Here is a 20000-nt window from a genome sequence, read left to right as displayed (position 1 = left end):
CACCGCCCCTCCCTCATAGTACAGGATAACAATCATTATCCACACTGGGAGGGACGTCACGCCACTCTGTCATCGGCACAATTTCCGCTAGCAGAGTTTTCCTCTCCGGGGGCACACTTCCCACCGGAGAGGCCTCGGGTTCGGTCGACGGCGCAGTGACTTCCACTGACCGTCTCTCGTTTCTTTTTTTTTCCTTTTCCCTCTTTTTTCGTTTGCGGGGGTTGGGGCCTCTGCCGGGATACTCGGGGGGCGGGCATCTCTTCATCCGCAGACTGCTCTTTAGGTGGTGAGCAACTGACGTTGCTCATCTTGCTTTTTCTATTCGTGGAGGCTTCTGCCTCCACGATTTTCACCATCTCCCCTCCAATAGGGGGTCGACGGGCACACTTTCTTTATCCTGCTTTTTTCCGGCAGAGCAGGACTACTTTTTTTAATGGGTGTCTGCTCCTGGGTCACTTTCGTGTCTCGGCGACAATCCTTCTTCAAATGACCAGGCTCCAGGCATCCGTGACATCTGGAAGGTCGTCCTTCAAGGATTACAGGATACCTAGAACCTGCCATGGTCAAGTAGTCTGGAAAGACCACACTGTTATCGTCTAACTGGGTCTACAACGTTAATATGGCCTTAGCCCCAACCTAGTCAGCAGATGGTAACAATTTTACATTTAACAATTTAGTGTCTCTGGTGCCAACCAACTTTCTTTTAAACCAGGTGGCAACCCGCAGACAAACGCCCGCTTACATTTTCTCCCACAATAAGAGGGGAGGAATAAAATTTTTTCCCCCTCCAGGGGCTGACTAGCGAACTTACACGCCATCTCTGGGGTTCCAAACAGCAACCATATGGTTGCATATTTGGAACCCCTGGCGATGTGCTTTATCATCGGCATGTACTCCGTCAGCTGCTTTTCTATTTCTAGCCTAGGAAAGGGGACAATGGTATCCAAGGACTTTGAATAAGTCCTTAGCACCACCGTCCTCCTTTCCAAGTCTGTCACCCGTTCTTTGGGTGGGTTAATTTCCCACACTAAAGCAGTATTGTTTTTTCTATTGTTCATATTTTAACTGCAAAAAAATAATAAACAAACAAAAAAGAAAAAAAACAAAGTTCACAGTTAAATGTCCTCTGGCGTATTTGAACTCCTGACCAGTCCTGTGTACTCCAATATAGGTAATTTAATAATGGTTCACAATTAGTGGTGCTCGTAGTATAATCCAGTTGTCGTAATTTTCAAATTTTTCCTATTTTCAATAATTGATTTTACAACACCGCTAAATTTGCCGTGTTCGAATTAAATGTCTTTTGGCCTATTCGAAATCCTGGCAATCCCAGGTAATCCATAATGACTTTTGGCATAAAAACAGATGTTCGCCGCGAACTTTGCAGCAAACAACAAATGACCGTTTAGAAAAAGTCTTCCAAATACAAAAAGTCTTCAGAAAAATCAAAAGATAGAAAGAATTCTTGCGGCGAGGTAACGCCCACCGATAATTCTTTACTAAAACAAACGCAACCAAAAGAGAAAAAAAATGGAGATACCCTACTTGTAAAAATTAACAATAAAATAACGTACTCCAAAAACAAATTTCTCCTACCTTTTAGCTGCTTTACTAATTTCTTTCATGAACTCGGTCGACTTCAAAGTTCCATTTTGGACGGAGTTAAAAAAAACACCAGTTCACTCTGATCCTCGTGTCTACAGGAAATAGCCAACGCGCAAGACCGGAAGCTAGATACTTATAACACAGCCACTCCTGCGCCTGTTTGTGAATTCGGATCTTTTTTAAAACGGGGGCCACATTTTTCATTAACGAAACACTTTGAAACTTGGAACACTGGTAGAATGTGTCATATAAAACATCTTTTTCTCTTAGTCTTCTTAAAAAAAAGAAATCCCTAAGTTATTCCATGTTGTCGTATTTCTGTAATTTCAACCAATCACTGACGTACATTCAGCCGATATACATTAAGTGCCGACTACAGAAACAAACGATTCTGAAACAATTCTATCGGTGATAGGGTTAGGGTAAAACAGCAAATTTAAAAAGAAAAAAGCAAATAAAACGAAGAAAAAAAAAGAAAATGAAAAAAAGCAAATTTAAAATGAAAAAAGCAAATAAAACAGCCAAAGGAGTAAATATAAACAACTGAATACTTGTCAGTGATTGGTTGAAATTATCGAAATAAGACAATTTTTTACATGAAATAAATTCGAATACAAAAATATTTTTCTGTTCTATAACACAAAATAGATAAGTATACGAAGTTTGAAAGTCTTTCCGTACCAAAAACACTACGTAAAACATTAATGAAAAATGTGGCCCCCGTTTTAAAAAAGATCCGTGAATTCTCCCAATATATCACATGCTTAACACACACACACACACACACACACACACACACACACACACACACACAAGCCATGATAGATCGTTGACCAAAGACCATTCAATTTTCTTTCTCCCAATTTTTTTTTTCTCCGTATTCTTTCTGTTGAAGAGCGTAGCTCGAAACGTTAAAGACTTTCTGTATTCCCGAGCGTCAAACTAATACATCCTTTTGTTGTTTACACCACCTGTCCTCGTCTGTTGTTTTTTTCGTACATTCTCCCATATATATATATATATATATATATATATATATATATATATTAGCTCGAAACGTCAAAGACTTTCCGTATTCCCGAGCGTCATACTAATACATCCTTTTGTTGTTTACACCACCTGTCCTCGTCTGTTGTTGTTTTTTCGTATATTCTCCCATATATATATATATATATATATATATATGTATGTATACATAAACAACGGGCTTCTACACAGTTTTCGTCAACCAAATTCATTCACAAGGCACCGGTCGGGCTGTAGCAAAAAACATTTGCCCAAGGTGTCATTCAGTGGGACCGGTTCGAAACTGCGTGGTCACAAAGCGAGAGTCTTAATCACACAGTTATGCCTGCTCCATTGCAAAATTTGAATGGTTCCCTGTACCCAGTGCTCTCCTAACTGACAAATATTCGTCCCTCTCACACATTTCAGCCCATTCATAAGTATAAGTTTGCGACTATAGAATTCCTCTAACTTTGCCATGGTCTTGGACAGGTTTGAAATTTAAAAACCACTTTAACTTTATTAAATGTGTCACTTTGTCCGTCCCCTTTTCAATTCTCATAGTCCCACGTTTGAAGAAATGCTGTCTTGAACTATTTAGTCGTAAGGGTCTCACATGTGGTGTGTTTGGGGGTAAGTCAACTAGGCGGAGCTCATGCCGGTTTTGTTTATATGTCTATATAAACACACACTAAGTTACAATTACACACTTATAGAATCGCATACATATGTGCGTACACACACGCACAAACGCATATGCACACACCCACACACAAACACACACGCAGTCACACACAAACACACATATATGTACAGACACGTACACACACAAACTTACAATCACACACACTCATAGAAATACACACACATACACATGTGCACACACACACACACACACACACACTTGTACATATATGCACACACATACACACACGCATAGGCAAACTCGTATGTATGTATATATGTATGCATGCATGTATGCATGTATGTATTTATGTATGTATGGATGCGTGTATGTATATGTGTATATATGTATGCATGCATGTATGTATGCATGCATGTATGTATGTATGTATGTATGTATGTATGTGTAAATGTATGCGTCTCTTCTATTTTTCAATTATGAATCTTCCACTGAGGAGGGAGCCATTTCCCAACAAAGATGCAAGGCTCCATCTATATGTATGTATGTATATATGTATGTATGGATGGATGGATGCGTGTACGTAAGTGAATGTATGTATGTACGCATGTGTATGTTTGTATGTATGTGTGTGTATGTATGTATAACGTAGAATTACAGAATCAACAATAAAAACAACGTATCAAAAATTGGTGGACACCAACGCTACATCTATATCATCATCGCTACTACTACTACTACTACTACTACTACTGCTGTTGGTGCTGCTGGTATTACAACCACCCACAACCACCACAATCACTACAACCACCACCACTACTACCACCACCATTACCACCACCGTCACCACCATAGACATCACCATTACCTTTGTTGTCACCATCATACCATCATCGCCAGCATCAACGCCATTATAACAAGTAGTACGACGTTCACTAACACCATCAACCACTTGCGTCACCACCACCACCACCAACAACAACAACAACAACAACGAAAGCAGCAACTTTAGTACTTCCTCCATCGTTATTACCAATGTGACCGCCGTCCACTGTCACTGAAGTAAACCTGCTATGTAGTCACCGAATCTGCTAGAAATAGCAGCCAAGTTTCCCACAAATCACACCTATGTAAGTTCGAAGGATATTTTTAAAACAGGACAGATCGGACAATGTAGTGCAGGACACATTATTGGTGAGGATAAAACAAACACTAATACCATCACACCACCACTACTACTACTACCACCAACCCTTCTCTCATTCCCACTATTTTCGTCATCATACCAACGCCACTATGTTTCACTTAAGCCCCGCTAATAAATTATAACGTCACACCAAGAGCCTGCCAATCACCTTAGATAAGATAAGATAACAAAAGATTTTCATACAAAGACTAATTTATAAGGATTTATTCTAAGCTGGTTAAAGACGGCGGCGGGTCAGTTGGAACCGTGTTAAGAATACCGACATGTATGAAGACGTTATTACGAAGGTAGAAGTGGTAGGCGGTAATGGGAAGAAGGGAAGAAGCAATTGGACAGTTTGTGAGGCTTGTAAGTAGAAATGATCACCTGATGACGTATGACACAAAATCGTAAGAATTATCGTATATTATGTTTAAGAAGACGCATTTTGTGACGATTGAAGGAATTATTAGATTGGCAGGATCAATTGAAGCACTCTGCAAAATAACTCGTGTTTATATTTATCCCTTTTATGTTCTGGGGATCAAATCCATCTATGGACAATTTTGCTTTTCATTCTTTCGGGATCAAGATAATTCTAATTTTGCCACAAGGCCAGCATTATTTTGAGGGGAAGGCTAAGTCTACTTCTTCGAGCCCAGTTCTCAACTAGTACTAGTACTTTATTTATCGACCTTGCCTTTTTCGGGATCAAAACAATTCTTTCTAATTTTGGCACAAGGTCTGATACGTTGGAGGAGAGAAAATCCGAATTCATCGACCCCAGCGCTCAACTGGTTCTTATTTTACGAACCCCAAAAGGATGAAGAACAAGTCGACCTCGGTGACATTACTCAGTGCGTGATGAGTTGGAAGAAATACTTATTTCATTATTGCCCACAATGGGCTAAACATAGAGGGGACAAACAAGGACAGACAAAAGGATTAAGTCGATTACATCGACCCCAGTGCGTAACTGGTACTTATTTAATGGACTCCGAAAAGATAAACGGCAAAGCCGACCTCAGTGGAATTTGAACTCAGAACGTAGCAGTAGACGAAATACCGCTAAGCATTTCGCCCAGCATGCTAACGTCTCTGCCAGCTCCCTTCAGTTTCTTATTTCTTTATTGCCCACAAGGGGCTAAACATAGAGGGGACAAACAAGGACAGACAAAGGGATTAAGTCGATTACATCGACCCCAGTGCGTAACTGGTACTTAATTTATCGACCCCGAAACGATGAAAGGTAAAGTCGGCCTCGGCGGAATTTGAACTCAAAACGTAACGGCAGACGAAATACCGCTGAGCATTTCGACCGGCGTGTTAACGTTTCTGCCAGCTCGCCACCTTGTTGGAAGAAATAGTGCTAAGCATTTTGTCTGGGCGGTAATGATTAACCCCTACCTTCGACATTTGCTTTTATTGTGTGTGTATTTGTTTTTGAAGTTATGTAATATCACGGTCATCAGATCAAAATGCAGGATAACAAATGTATGAGATTGACTATACATACATACTGTTATGTATACCTATAAGATAATGAAAGGTGAGAACTTACCCTATATTTTCCGAAGGTGGCGAGATAAACGTTTGTCAACGACCGTTTGGCAAAAGTGAAATAACGTCGGTATGAATAACCAAATATATATATACAGGAAGTTAGCATAGTATGAGACAGGTAACCTCGTTCACTTCCTGTTAACGAGCAAGGCAGGTAATCTCGTACTTTCTGTTAAAAAGGGGGAGTGGGGGAAGACAGCGTGAATAGAATCAGAACGAGAGACGGAGCTGCATACGGGTCGGACCGGCCACTGCCTACCTTGAAACTGGACATAATCTCCATATATGAACATTTACTTGCCTGTTTGAACACTTTGTTGTTGCGATCAGAAGTTTATCCCTTTTCTTACATTATTAATTTGTCTGATCGTAACAAATTGGGGGCTCGTCTGGGAAACTGAACTCTCGCACACACATTGTAAAACAACTTTACTATTCACCTATGAATTGATCGATTTGAATTAAAAAAAAAGAAAAAAAGGCTATCTACAAAATTTCTACTGCTAAAATACACATATTACCTGCATAATTTTGTATCAACATTCGAAATTCTTCTAGTGAAACCAGTATTTAATCAGGGAATTTAAGGTTGAAGAATTTATTGAATTTCCCAGTGTGGAGCAATTGAAGATTTTAAAAAATCAGAATTGTTGTTATTGGCCAAGCATTACGATCTGGATGAGACTAAGTCTACCATGAAAAAGAAAGAGCTTTTCAAAATGGTTTTGGAACATTTGGTTGATGAAGAAATTTTTGAAGATTCGGCTTTGTCATTGTTGAAACCAGAGAAAACAGATGCGTTTGAGTTGAGGAAATTAGAATTAGAATTTCAAAAAGCAATAAGGGAAATGGAAATTCAAAAAGAATTAAAATTGAAAGAAATGTAATTACAGAGTAGAAAGTTGGATACTACTCGTGGTCAGACAGATTTCGATGTAGCGAAAAATATTAGACTTGTGCCTCCATTTAGTGAAGAAGATATTGATAAATTTTTCCTTCATTTTGAAAAGGTGGCAGTAAATTTGAGATGGCCTGTAGAGCTTTGGACAATGTTAATACAAAGTGTTTTAAAAGGCATGGCTCAGGAAGTCTATTCGGCTTTATCGAACGAAGCAAGTTTGAGTTACGAGGTGGTCAAACAGGCTATTCTAAAAGCGTATGAACTGGTCCCTGAGGCATATAAACAAAACTTCAGGCAGTCCAAGAAAAGAAGTGAGGATACCTAAGTAGAATTTGCTAGAGAGAAGGAAAATTTGTTTCATAGGTGGTGTGTGTCAAAAGAAGTTGGGGAAGATTTTCACAAATTGAGGTAGCTTATATTATTAGAAGAGTTCAAACAGTGTGTTCATATTGATATTAAGACTTATTTGGAAGAGCTGAGAGTAGAACAGTTACAAGAAGCAGCTAGTTTAGCAGAGGATTACTCTATTACTCATAAGCATGAGTTCAAGCTGTATGGTTATTATCATCCGGATAATTTCGAGGTAGGTCGGACAAGTAAAATAATTTATCCAGCTCGGTCAGGTTCGAATCCTAACAAGTCCAGTGGTTCAGAGTTAAGAAAGTCAACCAGTCCTTTTGTTTCTAAATCTGATTCAAATTTTCATTCAACAATTATTTGTAGATATTGTAGAAGGTCAGGCCATTTGATTTCTGAGTGTAAAAAGGTCAAGTTAAAAAATCAGTCACAACCCTTTCCACACGCTTTTGTGAATATCAATTCTCAGCCTATTTCCGATATTATTAACAATGAGGAGGGGTACTTGCCTTTTATTTCAAAAGGGTTTATCTCGCTTAAGGGTGATAAGTCCACATTACGACCCATCACTATTTTTAGGGACATAGGCGCACTCCAGTCTCTAGTGTTGGAAGGTACTCTTCCTTTCTCGGACGTGTCGTCTGCTAACTCTGATGTTTTATTAGAGGGTATTAGTGGAATTTCAAATGCACCTCTTCATTTTGTTGATTTGCAGTCAGATTTTGTGTCTGGTTTGGTGAAAGTTGGTGTTAAGAAAACTCTCCCAGTTTCAGGTGTAGACTCGATTGTTGGAAATGATTTAGCAGGGTCCAAGGTTTTGTCTGATCCACATGTTAGCATTAAGCCAAGCCCTTCTGAGAGTCCTGAATCCCACTTGAACTCGCTAGACCATGTGTCTACTTTTCGAAACCGACCTTCCAAAGCTACTGAGGTTGCCAGAGAACATTTGAAGAAATCACAGGACAAAACGAAAGCCATTTATGAAAAAAACTATGTAAAGCCCGAAATTTCAGTCGTGGTGACAGTTCTAGAAGTGTACCATTAAAAGCCATACTCATGGGTTCTCCAGTTTTGAAAGCACCAGATTTTGGGAAGCCATTTAAGCTTTCTATTGATGCAAGCGACGCTGGTGTCGGTGGTGTTCTGTTATAATTAGATGCAAAGGATGTTGATCATCCTTTTGGTTATTACTCAACGAAATTTGACGAACACCAGCGAAATTATTCAACCATTGAGAAAGAAACCCTTGCTTTGTCAGTGTCAATGCAACATTTAGACGTATATTTGGAGACCACCAAGTATCCCATTGAAGTGTTCACTGACCACAATCCGCTGACATTTTTGCACAAGACGAAGAACAAAAATCAGAGATTAATGAGATGGAGTTTATCTTTGCAAGAATTTCATCTCAATATTCAACTTATTAGAGGTAAAGACGATATCATTGCGGGTGCACTATCTCGAGTCAATCTCCTAAATTTGTAAATAAGAAAGTTTTCACTGCGTTCAACTTTCTTCCTTTAAGGGGAGAGAATGTTATGTATACCTATAAGATAATGAAGGGTGAGAAGGTAAAGTCGGCCTCGGCGGAATTGAACTTAAACGTAACAGCAGACGAAATACCGCTGAGCATTTCGACCGGCGCGTTAACGTTTCTGCCAGCTCGCTGCCTTGTTGGAAGAAATACTGCTAAGCATTTTGTCTGGGTGATAATGATTAACTCCTACCTTCGACATTTGCTTTTATTGTGTGTGTATTTGTTTTTGAAGTTATGTAATATCACGGTCATCAGATCAAAATACAGGATAACAAATGTATGAGATTGACTATACATACATACTGTTATGTATACCTATAAGATAATGAAAGGTGAGAACTTACCCTATATTTTCCGAAGGTGGCGAGATAAACGTTTGTCAACGACGTTTGGCAAAAGTGAAATAACGTCGGTATGAATAACCAAATATATATATACAGGAAGTTAGCATAGTATGAGACAGGTAACCTCGTTCACTTCCTGTTAACGAGCAAGGCAGGTAATCTCGTACTTCCTGTTAAAAAGGGGAGTGGGGAAGACAGCTGGAGCTTGGCGCGAATAGAACCAGAACGAGAGACGGAGCTGCATACGGGTCGGACCGTTCACCACCTACCTTGAAAGAATTGAGACTGGACATAATCTCCATCTATGAACATTTACTTCCCTGTTTGAACATTTTGTTGTTGCGATCAGAAGTTTACCCCTTTTTCTTGCATTATAATTTGTCTGATCGTAACAATACATAAATACATACATACATACATAATTGGAGTACTAGGGTGTGTAACACACTGCCTAAATACCCATCTTGAGAACTTAGGTTTCTCAAAACCAGAAAGGAGAAAGCTGATTCGAAGACTACAGATCCAAGCCATCGCTGGAACTGTAAAAATTTGTAGTATTTTCCAGAAGTTTATCATTTAAGTATATATTAGCATGCCTTGATATGCAAATCAGAAGACGTACATAAAACAAAACATACAAATCTACACGTATACATACATACATACATAGTAAATACGTACATACATACATACATACATACAAAAATACCCTGTTGTTGATGTTGAAATTGTAATGAAGGAGCCTTGGATTTAGGTTAGAAACCGGCTCTTTCTCTATTGGCAAGAACTCTTGAAATAAAACTGAATAATGATATATATGCATACATACATACATTCATACTTTCATACATACGTATATGCGCGCACACACATATATGTTTGTGTTTGTATATGTATGTGCGTGTAAGTGTGTGTGTGCGCGCGAATACATAACTGTGTCCGTGTCTACGTCTAAGTCAACCAATGCAAGCTGCTGTCATGTCGCATTTCTTTAAATTGATAAAAAAAAAACAAAAAAAACTTAATCTTTCGATTATCAGAGAACGCTCAAGTAAGTAGCAAACTGCAATAAACAGGTATAATCGGCTAATGTGGTGATGCTGCAGCATGACCGTAGTCCAATGACTAGAACCGGCAAAAGATTAAAAATGTGTGTGCACACACATTTACACACACACGCACGCACAAACACACATACAAACACACACGCACACATGCAGGTGTTTCTACGTATTTGTGTATGTGGTGTGAGTGTGTATGCATGCATGTGTGCGTCTGCGTAGGCATTCATGTGTATGTGCGAATGCGTGCATGTGTGTGTGTGTGTGTGCGTATGCGTGCATGTGTATGTGTGTATGCGTGCATGTGTGTGTGCGTATGCGTGTGTGTGCGTTTGCGTGCATGTGTGTGTGCGTATGCGTGCATGTGTGTGTGTGTGCGTATGCGTGCATGTGTGTGTGTGTGTGTGTGTGTGTGTGTGTGTGTGTGTGTGCATGTATGTGTGTGTATCGGTGGTGATTTACCCAATAATCACTTATTCTATATTAAAATCCGACTACATTTCTGTCCTTGTATATTTTCTTCAGAAGAGAAACGATTTACTTACATAATTTCATAATGACGTATTTACACCAAATCTTATTTTATCTCAACGACCGTTATATGCATTATTATCATTATTCTTTTTTTCTCTGTTCTTATTAACTTTTTATTTGTTAGTATTATAAGGTGCCACTATGACAAAAAATTGATTTAAAAAAAACGATGCTATACAGTACTATTTTTGTTTTCAAAGTAAAGCTATAACTTGAAATTTATTATTCGTTGTAGAAATTTTAATGGCTAGTCAACTGATTATATCATTACACGAGACAATGTAAAACTAAAACAAAGAAATATTTTTAATGATACATGTGGCCTCACGAAGCTTAGTATTATTATATGAAAGCTGTTGCTCAAACATAACTTTGAAATAAATTTCCTGTCAGAATTGTTTGATAATAAATAGATGCTGGTGAACTTAAATACTCGGTACGGTTTCGTTTCACGTAAGGCAGCAACGTTTGGGCACCAGTGGCCAGACAAGCAGCGTTCTGACCACGTTATGACCTTCAGTGGCGGTACTGTAAAATAAGCGTGGCTCTGTGGTAAGCAGCTTGCTTCCCAGCCACATGATTCTGGGTTCAGTCCCGCTACACTGGTGTTGGTGTGTTTACATTCCCATAATTTTGCGGCTCGGCAAAAGAAAACCGATACAATAACTAACTCGCTTAACAATAAATAAATAAAATAAAGTACTAACATCGATTCATTCGACTAAAAATTCTCCATGACCGCGGTCTAATGACTGAAACAAGTAAAAGATAAAAAATATATATGGGTTATTGAAAGTTGAAATCTCCTGTTTAGAATTTCCAACGCAGGCCCAAAACTATGTAATTTAAATGGATGCAGGTAAGGCAGTGTGGTAAAAAAAAAAAAAAAACTTCGCTTCACAACTTGTGGCTCCACGATCGATTTTTCTTTCTGGGAAGCAACTTGATCAAATATCTTCTGCTATTACCCCGGATCGACAAAAGTTTTTTGTATGAAATTTGGTAAACGTAAATTATGCGGAAGCCTGCCAAACAAATATAGCGTCAGATGCCCCCCCCTTCAAATAGATCTATTGAACGAAAATGCCGTGCTAAAAATGACACGTACGGTGTAAATGCCGGATTAAATGATATATGTACCTTGTTAAATGCGAGGTGTATTCCAGAAGATTTTCGATTCTTTTGAGAGAGCATTTATAACTGTCGTAGATTATTGTAATTTTAGTATAGCTAATGAGCTGACCTGCCAACTTTTGTTATTCCAGATGAAAAGAGACGGCTGTAACAGCCAAACACTGCTTGTCACAGTTTACAGAATGCAGACGGGACTTGAAAACAATTTGGAAGCTCACTATGCAATAAAGTTTTGAGCTAGACTGTGCAAAAACGTTACAGAAACTTATAAAATGCTCCAGACTGCTTATAGATTAACTTGTATGAGACGAGCATCTGTTTTTCGCTGGCCCAAGAAACCAAGCAAAGCAAGTCCACCGGGAAGCTCATGGTGATCCCCTTTTTCAACAGCAATGGCATCATCACGGTCCACTGGGTTCTCTCTGGTCAGACGGCCAATGAAGAGTACTTCATGGAGGTTTTGAGGGAGTTCAGGGATAGATTTCGTCGCAAAAGGCCAGAGCACCTGCACCAGGGCAGTCGATCAGTTCGCAGTTCGATCTTGGTAACCAACTACTTGACAGAGATGGGCATCAAAACTGTCCCTCACAATTCCTACTGCCACACCTTGCTCTCTGTGACTTTTGGTTGTTCCCGAAGATGAAGGAAAAGATGAAGAAGGCTGTGACAAGAGTCTTGGACACCTTCACTTTGGAGGACTTCCATGGGGTCTTCACGAAGTGGCTGGAGCGCAACAACAAGTGCATTGAAGTGAGAAGATCTTACTTTAAAGCAAATTATAGTTTTGTACTTCTTTGAAATTCAGAAAAGTCTCTCCTGTAAGAGTCTAAAAACTTCTGGAATGCACCTTGTATTTATTGATTTATATAAATTCAAGATAAACTTGATTTCGGTTTGAGTTTGACATTGAACCATTGTCTGTGTGATGAAGTGGATAAGAAGAAATGGAGTGACTGGAGCAAATTTTCACGTCTCATGATATCAACTTAGTTTGAGAACTTTTATAGTTTTCCTGTCTCACGTGCTACGCAGGTAGCAGAAAATATTTCTATAAATTGACAGCTACCTCATACTATGAATTTCTCCCAATCCCTGCCCGACATTCATCCGAATGAAAGCATCTCTGATCATGAGCAGGAGTAGTGGGGGAGTGTCATAGCCATGAGTTGAGAGAGATTCTTTGGGGTTTGAATAAATGTAAGAAAAGCATACATTCTAGGGTAAGCAAATAGAGAATAACACTTGCTACCCAAGGACAAAAATCGTGTTACGCAGTGTTATACACGAACTAACAACAGCCTATTCCTTAGGATCTGTACGATGAGAGAGAAAGACTGAGTGACTTCCAGTCAGAACTCAGGACTGTGTGCGATACAAATCTAATCCATAAGCTTAATTTAATGTCTTGGTTATTGATTCGCAAATGTAATAGTCCAATTTTTTTTTCTCTCTCTCTCTCTCTCTCTCTCTCTCTCTCTCTCTCTCTCCCTCTCTCTCTCACTCTGTGTGAGCTTGTGCGTGCGCGAGTGTTTGTGTGCGTACGTGTGTGTATGTCTGTACGTATGTGTGTATGTGTGTGTGTGTATCAATGCAGGATGGGTCGAAACGATCGTTGTGAGCAATAAAGTTTCTCGTATATTTCATTTTCCTCTCTATCTCAACAGATATAACATCCAGGAATTCTCGAGGTAGATATAGCGAAACTTGTGTAAATACCGTGGTTGATGTCAGGTAGTCATAAGTAGTGAATGTGTTTCATCGGATTACTTCTAGTAACATACCCAACACTTAGATATTTACTTACATATACCCTAAGAAACACGAGTATAATACACACATGAATTTAAAGCAACTTTAAAAAAAAGAGGACTCAATGCATGTTTGTAGAATACCATTTATTTTTATGCAAAACTGAAAATCATATATTCACATTACAAATTGCCGTGGTTTGTCAGGTAGTATGAGATAAGTTGTGCGGTTTCACTACACCTATAAATTTATTATTAAAAATATCGGTCATAAATCAGTAATCCATCCATCCATCCATCCATCCATTTATCCATCCATTTTCGTCGCTCACTCTCCCTGGAAGAATTGTGGGAGTAGTCTTCAGGAATTTCTTCCATAGAAACAATCATCATTTAACTTCCTTGACGAGTGCTTCTCAAGCGTGGCGAAATGAGACTATAGATGTTATCCAGCATTCTCACTCGTGTTCTACCCCTAGATCACCTGCCGGTTGGCTCGGCTTGCAGAATCTATCTTCCAGTCCTTTCTTGCAGTATTCTAATCCCATGTTCATAGTACCGGAGCTGTGTTTTCTCAATACGGAGAAATGGCGGCTCATCTGGAGAGACTTCTTGATCTCCGAGCTACGTACTCTGTCGAGTAACATTACTCCAGAAATCCTTTGGAAGAATCCCATTTCGGCCGCTTGTATTCGCGATCGTATTCTTTCGATCCTTACCCAACGTCCATGGCCATAATTGAGGATAGACACGAAAATCGATTTGAAGATAGCAAGTTTGGCTTTTTTTTTATCAACTTCTATTCCTCTGAGGATCTAGCTTGAATAATAGTTCGGTAGTTAAATTGTTTAAGCGCTGGTTGTCATGGTCGGTTTCTGTATTAGTTATGACATATAGTCATTGAATTGATGCATAGATGTGTATGGAACTTTATACAGGCTATAATAATTAATGTGGAATTCTTATTTTGTTTTAAATATTTTAATGTGGTTTTGTGAAAACAAGGCGTTATAAGGGAAAAATTAATTTTTATATTCAATTATTCAAAAAAGCCAGAGGAGTTATTTTTACGAGTAGGTCATTTGAATGCTATTATTATATTTAAGACGTCAAATAGTTTTTAAAAAGAAGAAAAAAAAGCAAACGTCATGGATATTTCGGGATACAATTGGTGAGATGTCATTATTCTATTAAAAATAATATTTTTGTATATGCAGACATGAAGAAATTCAATGTTTTAGTATGGTGTTCTAAAATTAAAAGTTTCTTGAGAAGAAATAACTGCAAAATGAATTAGATTGCGTAAAAGGTATTACTTTTTTTAAAAGATGCCATTACTATTACATTACTATCTCTCAAAAAGCAGATACGTGTAGCTAATCTAGTGTCGAATCGTCTTTGCAATGTTCCAAAGGCCTAAGAATGCTGATAATATCTAATCTTAAATTGATTTTCTGTTAATCCGATATAATCTGCACTGTTTTGATTAATGTTAGATATGACAGCGGTTGCATAGATAACGGATTTTTCTAAACAATTAGCATTGAATAGTAATACGTTTTGTGAATGGCAATCGCATATTTAGGTGTTAGTGCTATTTGGGTTATGGGAATTTAAACTATTCACTAATTATTATTAATGGATGGTAGAATGTTAACCAAGTTCATTAGTGTTAGGTAGAGTATTTAAAGTGAATTCAGTCTCAATATATTCTTCTATATTTATGTCTACGGAAGAGAAACTTTACAAAATGGAGAGGAAAATTTGAGTATAGACATTAATTGGTTTTGATGGATTATACCATGTGACCTTCTTTTAAGGTTTCTCTAACTAGGTTAATATGTAATATCCAAATGTAAATTACATACACGCACACGGACAAACTTCAACACTGAAAACTGATTATTAATCATATATATTGTCACACATACATGGATGTCTGTGTGTATGTGTGTATATACATATATATACCCGTACGTATGCATGTATGTCTGTCTGTCTGTCTGTATGTATATTTGTATTATATAACTGTGCGTGTGTCTGTGCATGTGTATATATGTGTGGCAATATGTATAATTATCAATTTTAACATGAAAATGTTTGTTCTTATCAACAGTTCTTACGTTATGTAAATCCCAAGTTGGAACATTTAATCTTCTTTAAAATAACACTTTTTAAAAAAATTCTAAAATAGTGAAAACTATTTTCATTCACAAAAGCTCATTTTTATCAACATAACTGCTGGGCTTTGCTTTTGTTTATCAATTAATATCATATCGAAAAGCTTACTGATAACTACACATGTAACAATAACAAGCGTGTTTAGATATTCAGCTCCTGACAACGACATCTTCTTTACAATGTTTGTATGGAGATGTTGAAGAAGCTTTAAAGTTGTATCTATGTTGGTAAAAATAAAAGACCACCCCTTAGTTCCAGTTTTAAAAACATAATAATCCCTCCATATAGAGTTAATATGTTCCCGGAGACCGCTCGTAAAGCGAAAACCCGTAAAGCAGAGTAATAATTTCCCATGGTAGCAATGTTATAAATCGTAATCCGTAATGTTACCGTCATACAAACGGTGTTCTTTGTTTTTAGTCTCCTGTGAAAACGTACCCGGTGTTGGAGAATTTAATCTTGCTTGCAAACAGTTGAGGGTTAGCGAGAGGAAGGGCAACCGCCTGTACAATAATCCGCCTCAACAAATTCCGTGCGACCCATGCGAGCATGGAAAAGTGAACGTTAAACGATGACCATGATGATGATCATGATGATGATGAGGATGATGATGGTGATGATTATACACGCACTGACCGTTGACTGAACACTATTCAATTTTTTTTCTCCGTGTTTTTCTCCTTGTCTCCGTATTTTTTCTGTTGAAGAGCGTAGTTCGAAACGTCAAAGACTTTCCGTATTCCCGAGCGTCATACTAATATATCCTTTTGTTATTTACACCACCTGTCCTCGTCTGTTGTTATTATTTGTATATTCTCCCATATATATATATATATATAGATAGATAGATATGTGTATGTAAGCATGTATGTGCATTTAGGTACACACACACACACACACACACACACACACACACATATATAGGTGCAGGAATGGCTGTGTGGTAAGTAGCTTGCTTACCAACCACATGGTTCCGGATTCAGTCCCACTGCGTGGCACTTCGGGCCGACCAAAGCCTTGTGAGTGGATCTGGTAGACGGAAACTGAAAGAAGCCCGTCGTATATATGTATATATATATATATATATATATATATATATATATATATATATATATATATATATATATATATGTATATGTATATATATATATATATATATATATATATATGTGTGTGTGTGTGTGTGTGTGTGTGTGTCTGTGATTGTCCCCCCAACATCGCTTGACAACTGATGCTGGTGTGTTTACGTCCCTGTAACTTAGCGGTTCGGCAAAAAAGCCCGATAGAATAAGTACTAGGCTTACAAAGAATAAGTCCCGGGGTCGATTTACTCGACTAAAGGCGGTGATCCAGCATGGCCGCAGTCAAATGACTGAAACAAGTAAAAGAGTAAAAGAGTATGAGTATACACACACACACACACACACACACACACATATATATATATACCTATGTGTGTATATAAATATGTATGTGTATACACACAAATACATACATGCATATGTACATATATACATACATAATTACTCACACACACACACACGCACACGCACACACACACACATGCGCACGCGCACACAACCACACACACACACACACACACACACACACACACACACATACATATAGAGGTTGAAATATAGCAGAAATTGTAGCCGTGTCATGAAAATATTAGTCATTTACGGACTTCTACATTGTATTTCATACATCAAATTACCATTTTTATAATAATTTGCTGTTTATATTCAATAAATATTGTTTATAAATGTACACTTTTGGGACACTTCTTACTGTTCCTATGCATTGTATGCGTCCGTCCGCCCGTCCAACCATCCAACCATCCATCCATCCATCTGTCCATACATACATATATAGACGTACACACATATGTATTTATACACATACATATGCGTACATATACAGCTATTGTCTCTCTCTCTCTCTCTGTTTCACTCTGTACATACAACGTATATATATATATATATATATATATATATATATATATATATATATATATATATATATGTGTGTGTGTGTATATATATATGTATACACAAACACACAGAGATATGTATGTATAAAGATGGGTAAGCAGGTATGTAGGGACGTATGCAGTCCATTATAAAACTACAGACCTCCAATCAATCAGACGTTTAATCAAACTGTCAGCAGTGAATTTCGCATTAGCCATTCTCTGTCACCGCGCTCTCTTTCTCTACCCGCCTCCCTCACGCCGCCTTCTCTCAGTCAGTCAATCAGTCACTCAGTCTGTTTGCTTGCCTGTCTGTCTGTTTGTCTGTCTGTCTTTATGACTTTCTTGCCCTCTCTCATACACACCAAACTCGTATGCAGATAGATAAGATGTACGGCACTGACAGTAGCTATAGTCGATAGCAATGTTTGTGACGATGTCGGCGTCGATAGGACTCATTGCAAAATTCCGTGGTAGTCGAGAAAGAGATAGATAGATAGAGAGAGAGAGAGAGAGAGAGAGAAAGAGATCATCGCCATTATGCACTTGATGGTCATTGTATATTTGTGATGAGTGTCAGGTTAAATGAATTGCTGTGGCCACTAAATATAATCACATAACTATTCGTAGGAAGGATCAAAACCCTAGCTACAATGTCAAGTTGACCGAGAGCATTAAGGTTTCCGCCTCTTATTTCACATGTTGGTCTTAAGACTACTTTTGGAGCTTGTTAAATTTCTGCCAACTTTTTGAAGTATTTCAAATTTTCGCCAGATTATTTTGGAAGAAACATAGTTTTGATGTAGTTTTGCATACCGATGACGAAAATTGCATTCATTTTATTTTCTAGAAATTGATAGGCGCAGGAGTGGCTGTGTGTTAAGCAGCTTGCTTACCAACCACATGGTTCAGAGTTCAGTCCCACTGCGTGGCACCTTGGGCAAGGGTCTTCTACTATAGCCTCGGGCCGACTAAATCCTTGTGGGTGGATTTGGTACACGGAAACTGACAGAAACCTGTCGTATATATGTATATATATATATATATATATATATATATATATATATATATATGTGTGTGTGTGTGTGTGTGTGTGTGTGTGTGTGTGTGTGTGTATGTGTTTGTCTCCCCCAACATCGCTTGACAACCGATGTTGGTGTGTTTACGTCCCCGTAACTTAGCGGTTCGGCAAAAGGTACCGATAGAATAAGTACTAGGCTAATAATGAATAAGTCCTGGTCCGATTTGCTCGACTAAAGGCTGCAGTCCAAAGACTGAAACAAAAACGAAGAGGAAAACTATTGCAATACAAAAATACAAATTACAAATAATTATCGATAAAGACCGTTTTTATAGAAATCGATGTCAGTGATCAATATCTGGAGAAAAAGAAAAGAAAGAAAATTCTAATGAAGTCGGAAGAATACTTTGAAGCATTTTACATCCTGAGTTCAAATCCCGCCAAGGTCAACAATGGTTTTTTTCCTTCTAGGGTCGATAAAGAACAAAATAAGAATTTTTAACACTAACGTAAAAGCGGTGTAATTGTATGGGGCTGAGGCATGGCGAACAACAGTTAAGTCAAATAAGCAAATACAATCATTCATCAACAGATGCTTGCGTAGTATACTTAAAATCAGATGGCCCGAACACATAAGCAATATGGAGTTATGGTAAAGAACAAATTAAATTTCGATTAGTGGGCAAATATTTAAGAAAAAGTGAAAGTCGATTGGTAGCACAATTAGAAAAGACACACCAAATGTAGCGAAAAGTGCTTTACAATGGAATCCGGATGGATATAGAAAGAGGGGTAGGCCTAAGAACTCGTGGCGTAGATCAGCACAAAAGGAACTAGAGAAAGGGGGACATTCATGGCAGAGTATAAGTACAGAAGCGAAAAATTATGCGACATGGAATTCAATTATAAGTGGCCTATACTCCGCGTTGGAGGGTTAAAGTCAAGAAAGAAGAAAGAAAGGGTCGATAAAACAGCGTACCAGTCATATGCTGTGTCGATGGCATCGCCTAACACCGTCAACCTTAAAATTGTTGGCAGCCTTGTGCGGAAATCAGAAACCATGGTGATAATATACTCTGAAATATTCCTTGTTTAAATAAATGAATGAATGAAGGTTCTGCTCGTTATGGGCTGACTTGGGGCTAAACCGTAACACCGAGAACAACAACATGAAGAACAGTAGCAAGAACACAAAAGCACATTTAACC

General features: G+C 38.2%; 1 long non-coding RNA gene across 1 annotated transcript in view; it reads right to left on the bottom strand.

Moving 5' to 3' along the window:
* The window catches only part of LOC128248136 (uncharacterized), a 135851-nt gene extending 133698 nt beyond the window's left edge, over positions 1-2153 (bottom strand). Inside the window, exon 1 of the long non-coding RNA XR_016242303.1 lies at positions 1597-2153. This is a non-coding gene — a long non-coding RNA (uncharacterized LOC128248136). The remainder of the gene's footprint in view (positions 1-1596) is intronic.
* Between the last annotated feature and the right edge of the window lie 17847 nt (positions 2154-20000).

Source organism: Octopus bimaculoides, chromosome 6, assembly GCF_046866305.1.
Source record: "Octopus bimaculoides isolate indiv1 chromosome 6, ASM4686630v1, whole genome shotgun sequence".
NCBI lineage: Eukaryota > Metazoa > Mollusca > Cephalopoda > Octopoda > Octopodidae > Octopus > Octopus bimaculoides.
Note: the sequence above shows the minus strand (reverse complement) of the source record. Positions and strands in the feature narration are given on the sequence as shown.